Genomic DNA, 15,762 nt, shown 5'->3' on the forward strand with positions numbered 1-15,762 from the left:
TGAAACAGTCCATTAAACCTGGTTTCGATCAATATTTTAGAGGATAACGTAATTTAGGTCTGGGATAGGTCTGGGATTCGCCCTCATCAGGCTCATACTTTCGCGCTTTTCACATACTTCTTGAACAGATCCTGGGTTTTTTTCTGGTTTGGAACACATAGTAATGTGGTACCACACTGAAACAGTCCATTAAACCTGGTTTCGATCAATATTTTAGAGGATAATGCATGTTAGGTCTAGGTTAGGCCTGGGATTTGCCCTCATCAGGGTCATACTTTCGCGTTTTTCACATACTTGTTGAACAGATACTGGTTTTTTTTCTGGATTGGATTACGTAGTAATGTGGTACCACACTGAAACAGACGATTAAACCTGGTTTCCATCAATATTTTTGAGGATAACGCATGTTAGGTCTAGGTTAGACCTGGGATTTTCACTGATCAGACTCATACTTTCGCATTTTTCACATACTTGTTGAACAGATCCTGGGTTTTTTCTGGTTTGGATCACGCTGTAGTGTGGTACCATACTGAAACATTCAATTAAACCTGGTCTTGATAAATATTTTAGAGGATAACGCATGTTACGTCAGGGTAAGGTCTAGGACTTGCCCTCATCAGGCTCATACTTTCGCATATTTCTAATACTTCATTGCTAGATCCTGGGCTATTTCTGGATTGCATCACGGTGTAATGTGGTACCACACTGAAACAGTCGATTAAACCTGGTTTCGATCAATATTTTTGAGGATAACGCATGTTAGGACTAGGTTAGGCCTGGGATTTTCGCTCATCAGACTCATACTTTCGCATTCTTCACATACTTGTTGAACAGATCCTTGGTTTTTTCTAGTTTGGATCACGTAGTAATGTGGTACCACACTGAAACAGTCCATTAAACCTGGTTTCGATCAATATATTAGAAGATAACGCATGTTAGGTCTAGGTTAGGCCTGTGATATGCCCTCATCAGACACATACTTTCGCATTCTTCACGTACTTGTTGAACAGCTCCTGGGTTTTTTTCTGGATTGTATCACGTAGTAATGTGGTACCACGCTGAAACAGTCAATTAAACCTGGTTTCGATCAATATTTTAGAGGATAACGCAAGTTGGGTCTGAGATAGGTCTGGGATTCGCCCTCATCAGGCTCATACTTTCGCATTTTTCACATACTTGTTCAACAGTTCCTGGGCTTTTTCTGGATTGGATCACGAAGTAATGTGGTACCACACCGAAACAGTCAATTAAACCTGGTTTCGATCAATATTTTAGAGGATAATGCAAGTTATGTCTGGTATAGGTCTGGGATTTGCTCTCATCAGGCTCATTCTTTCGCATATTTCTCATACTTCATGGCTAGATCCTGACCTATTTCTGGATTGTATCACGTAGTAATGTGGTACCATGCTGAAACAGTCAATTAAACCTGGTTTCGATCAATATTTTAGAGGATAACGCAAGTTGGGTCTGAGATAGGTCTGGGATTCGCCCTCATCAGGCTCATACTGGTTTCGATCAATATTTTTGAGGACAACGCAAGTTAGGTCTGGGATAGGTCTGGGATTTGCCCTCATCAGGGTCATACTTTCGCATATTTCTCATACTTCATGGCTAGATCCTGGGCTATTTCTGGATTGGATCACGTAGTAACGTGTTACCACACTGAAACAGTCAATTAAACCTGGTTTCAATCAATATTTTATAGGATAACGGAAGTTAGGTCTGGGATAGGTCTGGGATATGCCCTCATCAGGCTCATACTTTCGCGTTTTTCACATACTTGTTGAACAGATCCTGGGTTTTTTCTGGTTTGGATCACGTAGTAGTGTGGTACCACACTGAAACAGTCCATTAAACCTGGTTTCGATCAATATTTTAGAGGATATCGCATGTTAGGCCTGGGTTAGGTCTAGGATTTGCCCTCATCAGGCTCATACTTTCGCGTTTTTCACATACTTGTTGAACAGATCCTGGGTTTTTTCTGGTTTGGATCACGTAGTAATGTGGTACCACACTGAAACAGTCCATTAAACCTGGTTACGATCAATATTTTAGAGAATAATTCATGTTAGGTCTAGGGTAGGTCTGGGATTTGCTCTGATCAGGCTCATTCTTTCGCATATTTCTCATACTTGATGGCTAGATCCTGGTCTTTTTCTGGATTGCATCACGAAGTAATGTGGTACCACACGGAAACAGTCCATTAAACCTGGTTTCGATCAAGATTTTAGAGGACAACGCAAGTTAGGTCTGGGATAGGTCTGGGATTTGCCCTCATCAGGATCATACTTTCGCATTTTTCACATACTTGTTGAACAGATCCTGGGCTTTTTCTGGATTGGATCACGTAGTAATGTGGTACCACACCGAAACAGTCAATTAAACCTGGTTTCGATCAATATTTTAGAGGATAACGCAAGTTAGGTCTGAGATAGGTCTGGGATTCGCCCTCATCAGGCTCATACTGGTTTCGATCAATATTTTAGAGGATAATGCAAGTTATGTCTGGTATAGGTCTGGGATTTGCTCTCACCAGGCTCATTCTTTCGCATATTTCTCATACATGATGGCTAGATCCAGGGCTTTTTCTGGATTGCATCATGTAGTAATGAAGTACGACACTGAAACAGTCAATTAAACCTGGTTTCCATCAATATTTGAGAGGACAACGCATGTTAGGTATAAGTTAGGCCAGGGATTTGCCCTCATCAGGGTCATACTTTCGCAGTTTTAACATACATGTTGACCTGATCGAGGGTCTTTTCTGCTTTGGATCACGTAGTGAAGTGGTACCACACTGAAACAGTCCATTAAACCTGGTTTCGATCAATATGTTAGAGGATAACGCATGTTAGGTCTAGGTTAGGCCTGGGATTTTCACCGATCAGACTCATACTTTCGCATTTTTCACATACTTGTTGAACGGATCCTGGGTTTTTTCCGGTTTGGTTCACGTAGTAATGTGGTACCACACTGAAACATTCAATTAAACCTGGTCTTGATAAATATTTTAGAGGATAACGTATGTTAGATCTGGGTTACGTCTAGGATTTGCCCTCATCAGGCTCATACTTTCGCATATTTCTCATACTTCATGGCTAGATCCTGGGCTATTTCTGGATTGTATCACGTAGTCATGTGGTACCACGCTGAAACAGTCAATTAAACCTGGTTTCGATCAATATTTTAGAGGATAACGCAAGTTAGGTCTGAGATAGGTCTGGGATTCGCCCTCATCAGGCTCATACTGGTTTCGATGAATATTTTAGAGGATAACGCAAGTTAGGTCTGGGATAGGTCTGGGATTTGTCCTCATCAGGGTCATACTTTCGCATATTTCTCATACTTCATGGCTAGATCCTGTGTTTTTCCTGGTTTGGATCACGAAGTAGTGTGGTACTACACTGAAACAGTCCATTGAACCTTGTCAGGCTCAATATTTTAGAAGATAACGCATGTTAGGTCTAGGTTAGGCCTGGGATTTGCCCTCATCAGGGTCATACTTTCGCAGTTTTAACATACATGTTGACCTGATCGAGGGTTTTTTCTTTTTTGGATCACGTAGTAAAGTGGTACCACAAATAAAACAGTCAATCAAACCTGGTTTCGATCAATATTTTAGAGGATAACGCAAGTTAGCTCTGGGATAGATCTGGGATTAGCCCTCATCAGACTCATACTTTCGCACATTTCACATACTCGTTGACAAGATCCTGGGTCTTTTTCTGGTTTGGATCACGTAGTAATGTGGTACCACACTGAAACAGTCGATTAAACCTGGTTTCGTTTAATATTTTTGAGGATAACGCATGTTAGGTCTGGGATAGGTCTGGGATTTGCCCTCATCAGGCTCATATTTTCGCAGTATTAAAATGCATGTTGACCTGATCGATGGTTTTTTCTGCTTTGGATCACGTAGTAAAGTGGTACCACACTAAAACAGTCAATTAAACCTGGTTTCGATCAATATTTTAGAGGATAACGCAAGTTAGGTCCGGGATAGGTCAGAGATTTGCCCTCATCAGACTTATACTTTCGCACACTTCACATACTCGTTGAACAGATCCTGGATTTTTTTCTGGTTTGGATCACGGAGTAATGTGGTACCACTCTGAAACTGTCGATTAAACCTGGTTTCGATCAATATTATTGAGGATAACGCATGTTAGGTCCAGGTTAGGCCTGGGATTTTCACTCATCAGACTCATACCTTCGCATTCTTCACATACTTGTTGAACGGATCCTGCGTTTTTTCTGGTTCGGATCACGTAGTAGTGTGGTACCACACCGAAACAGTCAATTAAACCTGGTTTCGATCAATATTTTAGAGGACAACGCAAGTTAGGTCTGGGATAGGTCTGGGATTTGCCCTCATCAGGCTCATACTTTCGCAGTTTTAACATGCACGTTGACCTGATCGAGGGTTTTTTCTGCTTTGGATCACGTAGTAAAGTGGTACCACACTAAAACAGTCAATTAAACCTGGCTTCGATCAATATTTTAGAGGACAACGCAAGTTAGGTCCGGGATAGGTCAGAGATTTGCCCTCATCAGACTCATACTTTCGCACACTTCACATACTCGCTGAACAGATCCTGGATTTTTTTCAGGTTTGGATCACGTAGTAATGTGGTACCACACTGAAACTGTCGATTAAACCTGGTTTCGATCAATATTATTGAGGATAACGCATGTTAGGTCTAGGTTAGGCCTGGGATTTTCACTCATCAGACTCATACTTACGCATTCTTCACATACTTGGTGAACGGATCCTGGGTCTTTTCTGGTTCGGATCACGTAGTAGTGTGGTACCACACTGAAACAGTCCATTAAACCTGGTTTCGATCAATATTTTAGAGGACAACGCAAGTTAGGTCTGGGGTAGGTCTGGGATATGCCCTAATCAGGGTCATACTTTCGCAGTTTTAACATACATGTTGACCTGATCGAGGGTTTTTTCTACTTTGGATCACGTAGTAAAGTGGTAACACACTGAAACAGTCAATTAAACCTGGTTTCGATCAATATTTTAGAGGATAACGCATGTTAGGTCTAGGTTAGCCCTGAGATTTTCACTGATCAGACTCATACTTTCGCATTCTTCACATAATTGTTGAACGGATCCTGGGCTTTTTCTGGATTGGATCACGTAGTAATGTGGCACCACACCGAAACAGTCAATTAAACCTGGTTTCGATCAATATTTTAGAGGATAACGTAAGTTATGTCTGGTATAGGTCTGGGATTTGCTCTCATCAGGCTCATTCTTTCGCATATTTCTCATACTTGATGGCTAGATCCAGGGCTTTTTCTGGATTGCATCACGTAGTAATGAAGTACGACACTGAAACAGTCAATTAAACCTGGTTTCCATCAATATTTTAGAGGACAACGCATGTTAGGTATAGGTTAGGCCTGGGATTGGCCCTCATCAGGGTCATACTTTCGCAGTTTTAACATACATGTTGACCTGATCGAGGGTTTTTTCTGCTTTGAATCACGTAGTAAAGTGGTACCACACTGAAACAGTCTATTAAACCTGGTTTCGATCAATATTTTAGAGGATTACGCATGTTAGGTCTAGGTTAGGCCTGGGATTTTCACTGATCAGACTCATACTTTCGCATTCTTCACATACTTGTTGAACGGATCCTGGATTTTTTTCTGGTTTGGATCACGTAGTAATGTGGTACCACGTTGAAACAGTCAATTAAACCTAGTTTCGATCAATATTTTAGAGGATAACGCAAGTTAGGTCTGAGATAGGTCTGGGATTCGCCCTCATCAGGCTCATTCTTTCGCATATTTCTCATACTTGATGGCTAGATCCTGGGCTATTTCTGGATTGTATCACGTAGTAATGTGGTACCACGCTGAAACAGTCAATTAAACCCAGTTTCGATCAATATTTTAGAGGATAACGCAAGTTAGGTCTGAGATAGGTCTGGGATTCGCCCTCATCAGGCTCATACTTTCGCATTCTTCACATACTTCATGTATAGATCGTGGGCTATTTCTGGATTGGAACACGTAGTAATGTGGTACCACACCGAAACAGTCAATTAAATCTGGTTTCGATCAATATTTTAGAGGATAACGCAAGTTATGTCTGGTATAGGCCTGGGATTTGCCCTCATCAGGGTCATACTTTCGCAGTTTTAACATACATGTTGACCTGATCGAGGGTTTTTTCAGCTTTGGATCACGTAGTAAAGTGGTACCACACTGAAAACAGTCGATTAAACCTGGTTTCGATCAATATTTTAGAGGATAACGCAAGTTAGGTCTGGGATAGGTCTGGGATTTGCCCTCATCAGGATCATACTTTCGCATTTTTCACATACTTGTTGAACAGATCCTGGGTTTTTTCTGTAATGGATCACGTAGTAATGTGGTGCCACACTGAAACATTCAATTAAACCTGGTCTTGATAAATATTTTTGAGGCTAACGCATGTTAGGTCTGGGTTAGGTCAAGGATTTGCCCTCATCAGGCTCATACTTTCGCATATTTCTCATACTTCATGGATAGATCCAGGGCTTTTTCTGAATTGCATCACGTAGTAATGAAGTACGACACTGAAACAGTCAATTAAACCTGGTTTCCATCAATATTTTAGAGGACAACGCAAGTTAGGTATACGTTAGGCCTGGGGCTTGCCTTCATCAGGGTCATACTTTCGCAGTTTTAACATACATGTTGACCTGATCGAGGGTTTCTTCTACTTTGGATCACGTAGTAAAGCGATAACACACTGAAACAGTCAATTAAACCTGGTTTCGATCAATATTTTAGAGGATAACGAATGTTAAGTCTGGGTTATGTCTAGGATTTGCCCTCATCAGGCTCATTCTTTCGCATATTTCTCATACTTGATGGCTAGATCCGGGTCTTTTTCTGGATTGCATCACGTAGTAATGAAGTACGACACTGAAATAGAAGATTAAACCTGGTTCCCATCAATATCTTAGAGGACAACGCAGGTTAGGTCTTGGATAGGTCTGGGATTTGCCCTCATCAGGCTCATACTTTCGCGATTTTCACATACTTGTTGAACAGATCCTGGGTTTTTTCTGGTTTGGATCACGTAGTAGTGTGGTACCACACTGAAACAGTCCATTAAACCTGGTTTGGATCAATATTTTAGAGGACAACGCATGCTAGGTCTAGGTTAGGTCTGTGATTTTCACTCATCAGACTCATACTTTCGCATTCTTCACATACTTGTTGAACGGATCCTGGCTTTTTTCTGGTTTGGATCACGTAGTAATGTGGGACCACACTGAAACAATCAATTAAACCTGGTCTTGATAAATGTTTTAGAGGATAACGCATGTTAGTTCTGGGATAGGTCTGGGATTTGCCCTCATCAGACTCATACTTTCGCACACTTCACATACTCGTTGAACAGATCCTGGGTTATTTTCTGGTTTGGATCACATAGTAATGTGGTACCACACTGAAACAGACGATTAAACCAGGTTTCGATAAATATTTTTGAGGATAACGCATGTTAGGTCTAGGTTAGGCCGGGGTTTTTCACTCATCGCACTCATACTTTCGCATTCTTCACATACTTGTTGAACGGATCCTGGGTTTTTACTGGTTTGGATCACGTAGTAATGAAGCGCAACACTGAAACAGTCAATTAAACCTGGTTGCCATCAATATTTTAGAGGACAACGCATGTTAGGTCTAGGATAGGCCTGGGATTTGCCCACATCAGGGTCATACTTTCGCAGTTTTAACTTACACGTTGACCATATCGAGGGTTTTTTCTGCTTTGGATCACGCAGTAAAGTGGTACCACACTGAAACTGTCGATTAATCCTGGTTTCGATCAATATTATTGACGATAAGGCATGTTAGGTCTAGGTTAGGCCTGGGATTTTCACTCATCAGGCTCATTCTTTCGCATATTTCTCATACTTGATGGCTAGATCCTGGGCTATTTCTGGATTGTATCACGTAGTAATGTGGTACCACGCTGAAACAGTCAATTAAACCTAGTTTCGATCAATATTTTAGAGGATAACGCAAGTTAGGTCTGAGATAGGTCTGGGATTCGCCCTCATCAGGCTCATACTTTCGCATATTTCTCATACTTCATGGCTAGATCCTGGGCTATTTCTGGATTGTATCACGTAGTAATGTGGTACCACGCTGAAACAGTCAATTAAACCCAGTTTCGATCAATATTTTAGAGGATAACGCAAGTTAGGTCTGAGATAGGTCTGGGATTCTCCCTCATCAGGCTCATACTTTCGCATTCTTCACATACTTCATGTATAGATCGTGGGCTATTTCTGGATTGGATCACGTAGTAATGTGGTACCACACCGAAAGAGTCAATTAAATCTGGTTTCGATCAATATTTTAGAGGATAACGCAAGTTAGGTCTGAGATAGGTCTGGGATTCGCCCTCATCAGGCTCATACATTCGCATATTTCTCATACTTCATGGCTAGATCCTGCGCTATTTCTGGATTGTATCACGTAGTAATGTGGTACCACGCTGAAACAGTTAATTAAACCTGGTTTGGATCAATATTTTAGAGGATAACGCATGTTAGGTCTAGGTTAGCCCTGGGATTTTCACTCATCAGACTCATACTTTCGCATATTTCTCATACTTCATGGCTAGACCCTGCGCTGTTTCTGGATTGTATCACGTAGTAATGTGGTACCACGCTGAAACAGTCAATTAAACCTGATTTCGATCAATATTTTAGAGGATAACGCATGTTAGGCCTGGGATAGGTCTGGGATTCGCCCTCATCAGGCTCATACTTTCGCGTTTTTCACATAGTTGTTGAACAGATCCTGGGTTTTTTTCTGGTTTGGATCACGTAGCAATGTGGTACCACACTGAGACCGTCAATTAAACCTGGTTTCGATCAATATTTTAGAGAATAATTCATGTTAGGTCTAGGTTAGGTCTGGGATTTGCTCTCATCAGGCTCATTCTTTCGCATTCTTCACATACTTGTTGAACGGATCCTGGGTTTTTACTGGTTAGGATCACGTAGGAATGTGGTACCACACTGAAACATTCAATTATACCTGGTCTTGATAAATATTTTAGAGGATTACGCATGTTAGCTCTGGGATAGGTCTGGGATTTGCCCTCATCAGACTCATACTTTCGCATTCTTCACATACTTGTTGAACGGATCCTGGGTTTTTTCTGGTTTGGATCACGTAGTAATGTGGGACCACACTGAAACAATCAATTAAACCTGGTCTTGATAAATATTTTAGAGGATAACGCATGTTAGGTCTAGGTTAGCCCTGGGATTTTCACTCATCAGACTCATACTTTCGCATATTTCTCATACTTCATGGCTAGACCCTGCGCTGTGTCTGGATTGTATCACGTAGTAATGTGGGACCACGCTGTAACAGTCAATTAAACCTGGTTTCCATCAATATCTTAGAGGACAACGCAAGTTAGGTCTGGGATAGGTCTGGGATTTGCCCTCATCAGGCTCATACTTTCGCGTTTTTCACATACTTGTTGAACAGATCCTGGGTTTTTTCTGGTTTGGATCACGTAGTAGTGTGGTACCACACTGAAACAGTCCATTAAACCTGGTTTGGATCAATATTTTAGAGGATAACGCATGTTAGGTCTAGGTTAGGTCTGGGATTTTCACTCATCAGACTCATACTTTCGCATTCTTCAGATACTTTTTGAACGGATCCTGGGTTTTTACTGGTTTGGATCACGTAGTAATGTGGTACCACACTGAAACATTCAATTAAACCTGGTCTTGATAAATATTTTAGAGGATGACGCATGTTAGGTCTGGGTTAGGTCTAGGATTTGCCCCCATCGGGCTCATACTTTCGCATATCTCTAATACTTCATGGCTGGACCCTGGGCTATTTCTGGATTGGATCACGTAGTAATGTGGTACCACACTGAAACAGTCAATTAAACCTGGTTTCGATCAATATTTTAGAGGATAACGCAAGTTAGGTCTGAGATAGGTCTGGGATTCGCCCTCATCAGGCTCATACTGGTTTCGATCAATATTTTAGAGGATAACGCAAGTTAGGTCTGGGATAGGTCTGGGATTTGTCCTCATCAGGGTCATACTTTCGCATATTTCTCATACTTCATGGCTAGATCCTGTGTTTTTCCTGGTTTGGATCACGAAGTAGTGTGGTACTACACTGAAACAGTCCATTGAACCTTGTCAGGCTCAATATTTTAGAAGATAACGCATGTTAGGTCTAGGTTAGGCCTGGGATTTGCCCTCATCAGGGTCATACTTTCGCAGTTTTAACATACATGTTGACCTGATCGAGGGTTTTTTCTTTTTTGGATCACGTAGTAAAGTGGTACCACAAATAAAACAGTCAATTAAACCTGGTTTCGATCAATATTTTAGAGGATAACGCAAGTTAGCTCTGGGATAGATCTGGGATTAGCCCTCATGAGACTCATACTTTCGCACACTTCACATACTCGTTGACAAGATCCTGGGTTTTTTTCTGGTTTGGATCACGTAGTAATGTGGTACCACACTGAAACAGTCGATTAAACCTGGTTTCGTTTAATATTTTTGAGGATAACGCATGTTAGGTCTGGGATAGGTCTGGGATTTGCCCTCATCAGGCTCATACTTTCGCAGTATTAAAATGCATGTTGACCTGATCGATGGTTTTTTCTGCTTTGGATCACGTAGTAAAGTTGTACCACACTTAAACAGTCAATTAAACCTGGTTTCGATCAATATTTTAGAGGATAACGCAAGTTAGGTCCGGGATAGGTCAGAGATTTGCCCTCATCAGACTCATACTTTCGCACACTTCACATACTCGTTGAACAGATCCTGGATTTTTTTCTGGTTTGGATCACGGAGTAATGTGGTACCACACTGAAACTGTCGATTAAACCTGGTTTCGATCAATATTATTGAGGATAACGCATGTTAGGTCCAGGTTAGGCCTGGGATTTTCACTCATCAGACTCATACCTTCGCATTCTTCACATACTTGTTGAACGGATCCTGCGTTTTCCCTGGTTCGGATCACGTAGTAGTGTGGTACCACACCGAAACAGTCAATTAAACCTGGTTTCGATCAATATTTTAGAGGACAACGCATGTTAGGTCTAGGTTAGGCCTGGGATTTGCCCACATCAGGGTCATACTTTCGCAGTTTTAACTTACATGTTGACCTGATCGAGGGTTTTTTCTGCTTTGGATCACGCAGTAAAGTGGTACCACACTGAAACAGTCCATTAAACCTGGTTTGGATCAATATTTTAGAGGATAACGCATGTTAGGTCTAGGTTAGCCCTGGGATTTTCACTCATCAGACTCATACTTTCGCATATTTCTCATACTTCATGGCTAGACCCTGCGCTGTTTCTGGATTGTATCACGTAGTAATGTGGTACCACGCTGAAACAGTCAATTAAACCTGATTTCTATCAATATTTTAGAGGATAACGCATGTTAGGCCTGGGATAGGTCTGGGATTCGCCCTCATCAGGCTCATACTTTCGCGTTTTTCACATAGTTGTTGAACAGATCCTGGGTTTTTTTCTGGTTTGGATCACGTAGCAATGTGGTACCACACTGAGACCGTCAATTAAACCTGGTTTCGATCAATATTTTAGAGAATAATTCATGTTAGGTCTAGGTTAGGTCTGGGATTTGCTCTCATCAGGCTCATTCTTTCGCATTCTTCACATACTTGTTGAACGGATCCTGGGTTTTTACTGGTTAGGATCACGTAGGAATGTGGTACCACACTGAAACATTCAATTATACCTGGCCTTGATAAATATTTTAGAGGATAACGCATGTTAGCTCTGGGATAGGTCTGGGATTTGCCCTCATCAGACTCATACTTTCGCGTTTTTCACATACTTGTTGAACAGATCCTGGGTTTTTTCTGGTTTGGATCACGTAGTAGTGTGGTACCACACTGAAACAGTCCATTAAACCTGGTTTGGATCATTATTTTAGAGGATAACGCATGTTAGGTCTAGGTTAGGTCTGGGATTTTCACTCATCAGACTCATACTTTCGCATTCTTCAGATACTTTTTGAACGGATCCTGGGTTTTTACTGGTTTGGATCACGTAGTAATGTGGTACCACACTGAAACATTCAATTAAACCTGGTCTTGATAAATATTTTAGAGGATGACGCATGTTAGGTCTGGGTTAGGTCTAGGATTTGCCCCCATCGGGCTCATACTTTCGCATATTTCTCATACTTCATGGCTGGATCCTGGGCTATTTCTGGATTGGATCACGTAGTAATGTGGTACAACACTGAAACAGTCAATTAAACCTGGTTTTGATCAATATTTTAGAGAACAATTCATGTTAGGTCTACGTTAGGTCTGGGATTTGCCCTCATCAGGGTCATACTTCCGCAGTTCTAACATACATGTTGACCTGATCGAGGGTTTTTTCTGCTTTGGATCACGTAGTAAAGTGGTACCACACTAAAACAGTCAATTAAACCTGGTTTCGATCAATATTTTAGGGGATAACGAAAGTTATGTCTAGTTTAGGCCTGGGATTAGCCCTCATCAGACTCATACTTTCGCACACTACACATACTCGTTGACAAGATCCTGGGTTTTTTTCTTGTTTGGATCACGTAATAATGTGGTACCACACTGAAACAGTCGATTAAACCTGGTTTCGATTAATATTTTTGAGGATAACGCATGTTAGGTCTGGGTTAGGTCTAGGATTTGGCCCCATCAGGCTCATACTTTCGCATATTTCTCATACTTCATAGCTGGATCCTGGGCTATTTCTGGATTGCATCACGTAGTAATGTGGTACCACACTGAAACAGTCGATTAAACCTGGTTTCTATCAATATTTTAGAGGGTAACGAAAGTTATGTCTAGTTTAGGCCTGGGATTTGCCCTCATCAGACCCATACTTTCGCATACATCACATACTTGTTGAACAGATCCTGGGTTTTTTTCTGGTTTGGATCACGTAGTAATGTGGTACCACACTGAAACAGTCGATTAAACCTGGTTTCGATCAATATTTTTGAGGATAACGCATGTTAGGTCTAGGTCTAGGTTAGGTCTAGGTTAGGCCGAGGATTTTCACTCATCAGACTCATACTTTCGCATTCTTCACATACTTGTTGAACGGATCCTGGGTTTTTACTGGTTTGGATCACGTAGTAATGTGGTGCCACACTGAAACAGTCAATTAAACCTGGTTTCGATCAATATTTTAGAGAATAATTCATGTTAGGTCTAGGTTAGGTCTGGAATTAGCCCTCACCAGACTCATACTTTCGCACACTTCACATACTCGTTGACAAGATCCTGGGTTTTTTTCTTGTTTGGATCACGTAATAATGTGGTACCACACTGAAACAGTCGATTAAACCTGGTTTCGATTAATATTTTTGAGGATAACGCATGATAGGTCTGGGTTAGGTCTAGGATTTGCCCCCATCAGGCTCATACTTTCGCATATTTCTCATACTTCATGGCTGGATCCTGGGCTATTTCTGGATTGCATCACGTAGTAATGTGGTACCACACTGAAACAGTCGATTAAACCTGGTTTCGATCAATATTTTTGAGGATAACGCATGTTAGGTCTAGGTTAGGCTGAGGATTTTCACTCATCAGACTCATACTTTCGCATTCTTCACATACTTGTTGAACGGATCCTGGGTTTTTTTGGTTTGGATCACGTAGTAGTGTGGTACCACACTGAAACAGTCCATTAAACCTGGTTTGGATCAATATTTTAGAGGATAACGCATGTTATGTCTAGGTTAGGTCTGGGATTTTCACTCATCAGACTCATACTTTCGCATTCTTCACATACTTTTTGAACGGATCCTGGGTTTTTTCAGGTTTGCATCACGTAGTAATGTGGGACCACACTGAAACAATCAATTAAACCTGGTATTGATAATTATTTTAGAGGACAACGCATGTTAGGTCTGGGATAGGTCTGGGATTTTCACTCATCAGACTCATACTTTCGCATTCTTCACATACTTGTTGAACGGATCCTGGGTTATTCTGGTTTGCATCACGTAGTAATGTGGGACCACACTGAAACAATCAATTAAACCTGGTCTTGATAAATATTTTAGAGGATAACGCATGTTTGGTCTAGGTTAGGTCTAGGATTTGCCCTCGTCAGGCTCATACTTTCGCATATTTCTCATACTTCATGGCTGGATCCTGGGCTATTTCTGGATTGCGTCACGTAGTAATGTGGTACCACACTGAAACAGTCGATTAAACCAGGTTTCGATCAATATTTTTGAGGATAACGCAAGTTACGTCTGGGATAGTACTGGGATTTGCCCTCATCAGGCTCATACTTTCGCGTTTTTCACATACTTGTTGAACAGATCCTGGGTTTTTTCCGGTTTGGGTTACGTAGTAGTGTGGTACCACACTGAAACAGTCGATTAAACCTGGTTTCGATCAATATTTTTGAGGATAACGCATGTTAGGTCTAGGTTAGGCCGGGGATTTTCACTCATCAGACTCATACTTTCGCACACTACACATACTCGTTGACAAGATCCTGGGTTTTTTTCTTGTTTGGATCACGTAATAATGTGGTACCACACTGAAACAGTCGATTAAACCTGGTTTCGATTAATATTTTTGAGGATAACGCATGTTAGGTCTGGGTTAGGTCTAGGATTTGCCCCCATCAGGCTCATACTTTCGCATATTTCTCATACTTCATGGCTGGATCCTGGGCTATTTCTGGATTGCATCACGTAGTAATGTGGTACCACACTGAAACAGTCGATTAAACCTGGTTTCGATCAATATTTTTGAGGATAACGCATGTTAGGTCTGGGATAGGTCTGGGATTAGCCCTCATCAGACTCATACTTTCGCACACTTCACATACTCGTTGACAAGATCCTGGGTTTTTTTCTGGTTTGGATCACGTAGTAATGTGGTACCACACTGAAACAGTCGATTAAACCTGGTTTCGATTAATATTTTTGAGGATAACGCATGTTAGGTGTGGGATAGGTCTGGGATTTGCCCTCATCAGGCCCATACTTTCGCAGTTTTAACATGCATGTTGATCTGATCGAGGGTTTTTTCTGCGTTGGATCACGTAGTAAAGTGGTACCACACTAAAACAGTTAATTAAACCTGGTTTCGATCAATATTTTAGAGGATAACGAAAGTTATGTCTAGTTTAGGCCTGGGATTTGCCCTCATCAGACCCATACTTTCGCATACTTCACATACTTGTTGAACAGATCCTGGGTTTTTTTCTGGTTTGGATCACGTAGTAATGTGGTACCACACTGAAACAGTCGATTAAACCTGGTTTCGATCAATATTTTAGAGAATAATTCATGTTAGGTCTAGGTTAGGTCTGGAATTAGCCCTCATCAGACTCATACTTTCGCACACTTCACATACTCGTTGACAAGATCCTGGGTTTTTTTCTTGTTTGGATCACGTAATAATGTGGTACCACACTGAAACAGTCGCTTAAACCTGGTTTCGATTAATATTTTTGAGGATAACGCATGTTAGGTCTGGGATAGGTCTGGGATTCGCCCTCATCAGGCTCATACTTTCGCATATTTCTCATACTTGATGGCTAGATCCTGGGCTTTTTCTGGATTGCATCACGTAGTAATGAAGTACAACACTGAAACAGTCAATTAAACCTGGTTTCCATCAATATCTTAGAGGACAACGCAAGTTAGGTCTGGGATAGTTCTGGGATTTGCCCTCATCAGGCTCATA

This window comes from Colletes latitarsis, unplaced genomic scaffold (assembly GCF_051014445.1).
Source record: "Colletes latitarsis isolate SP2378_abdomen unplaced genomic scaffold, iyColLati1 scaffold0013, whole genome shotgun sequence".
NCBI classification, from domain to species: domain Eukaryota; kingdom Metazoa; phylum Arthropoda; class Insecta; order Hymenoptera; family Colletidae; genus Colletes; species Colletes latitarsis.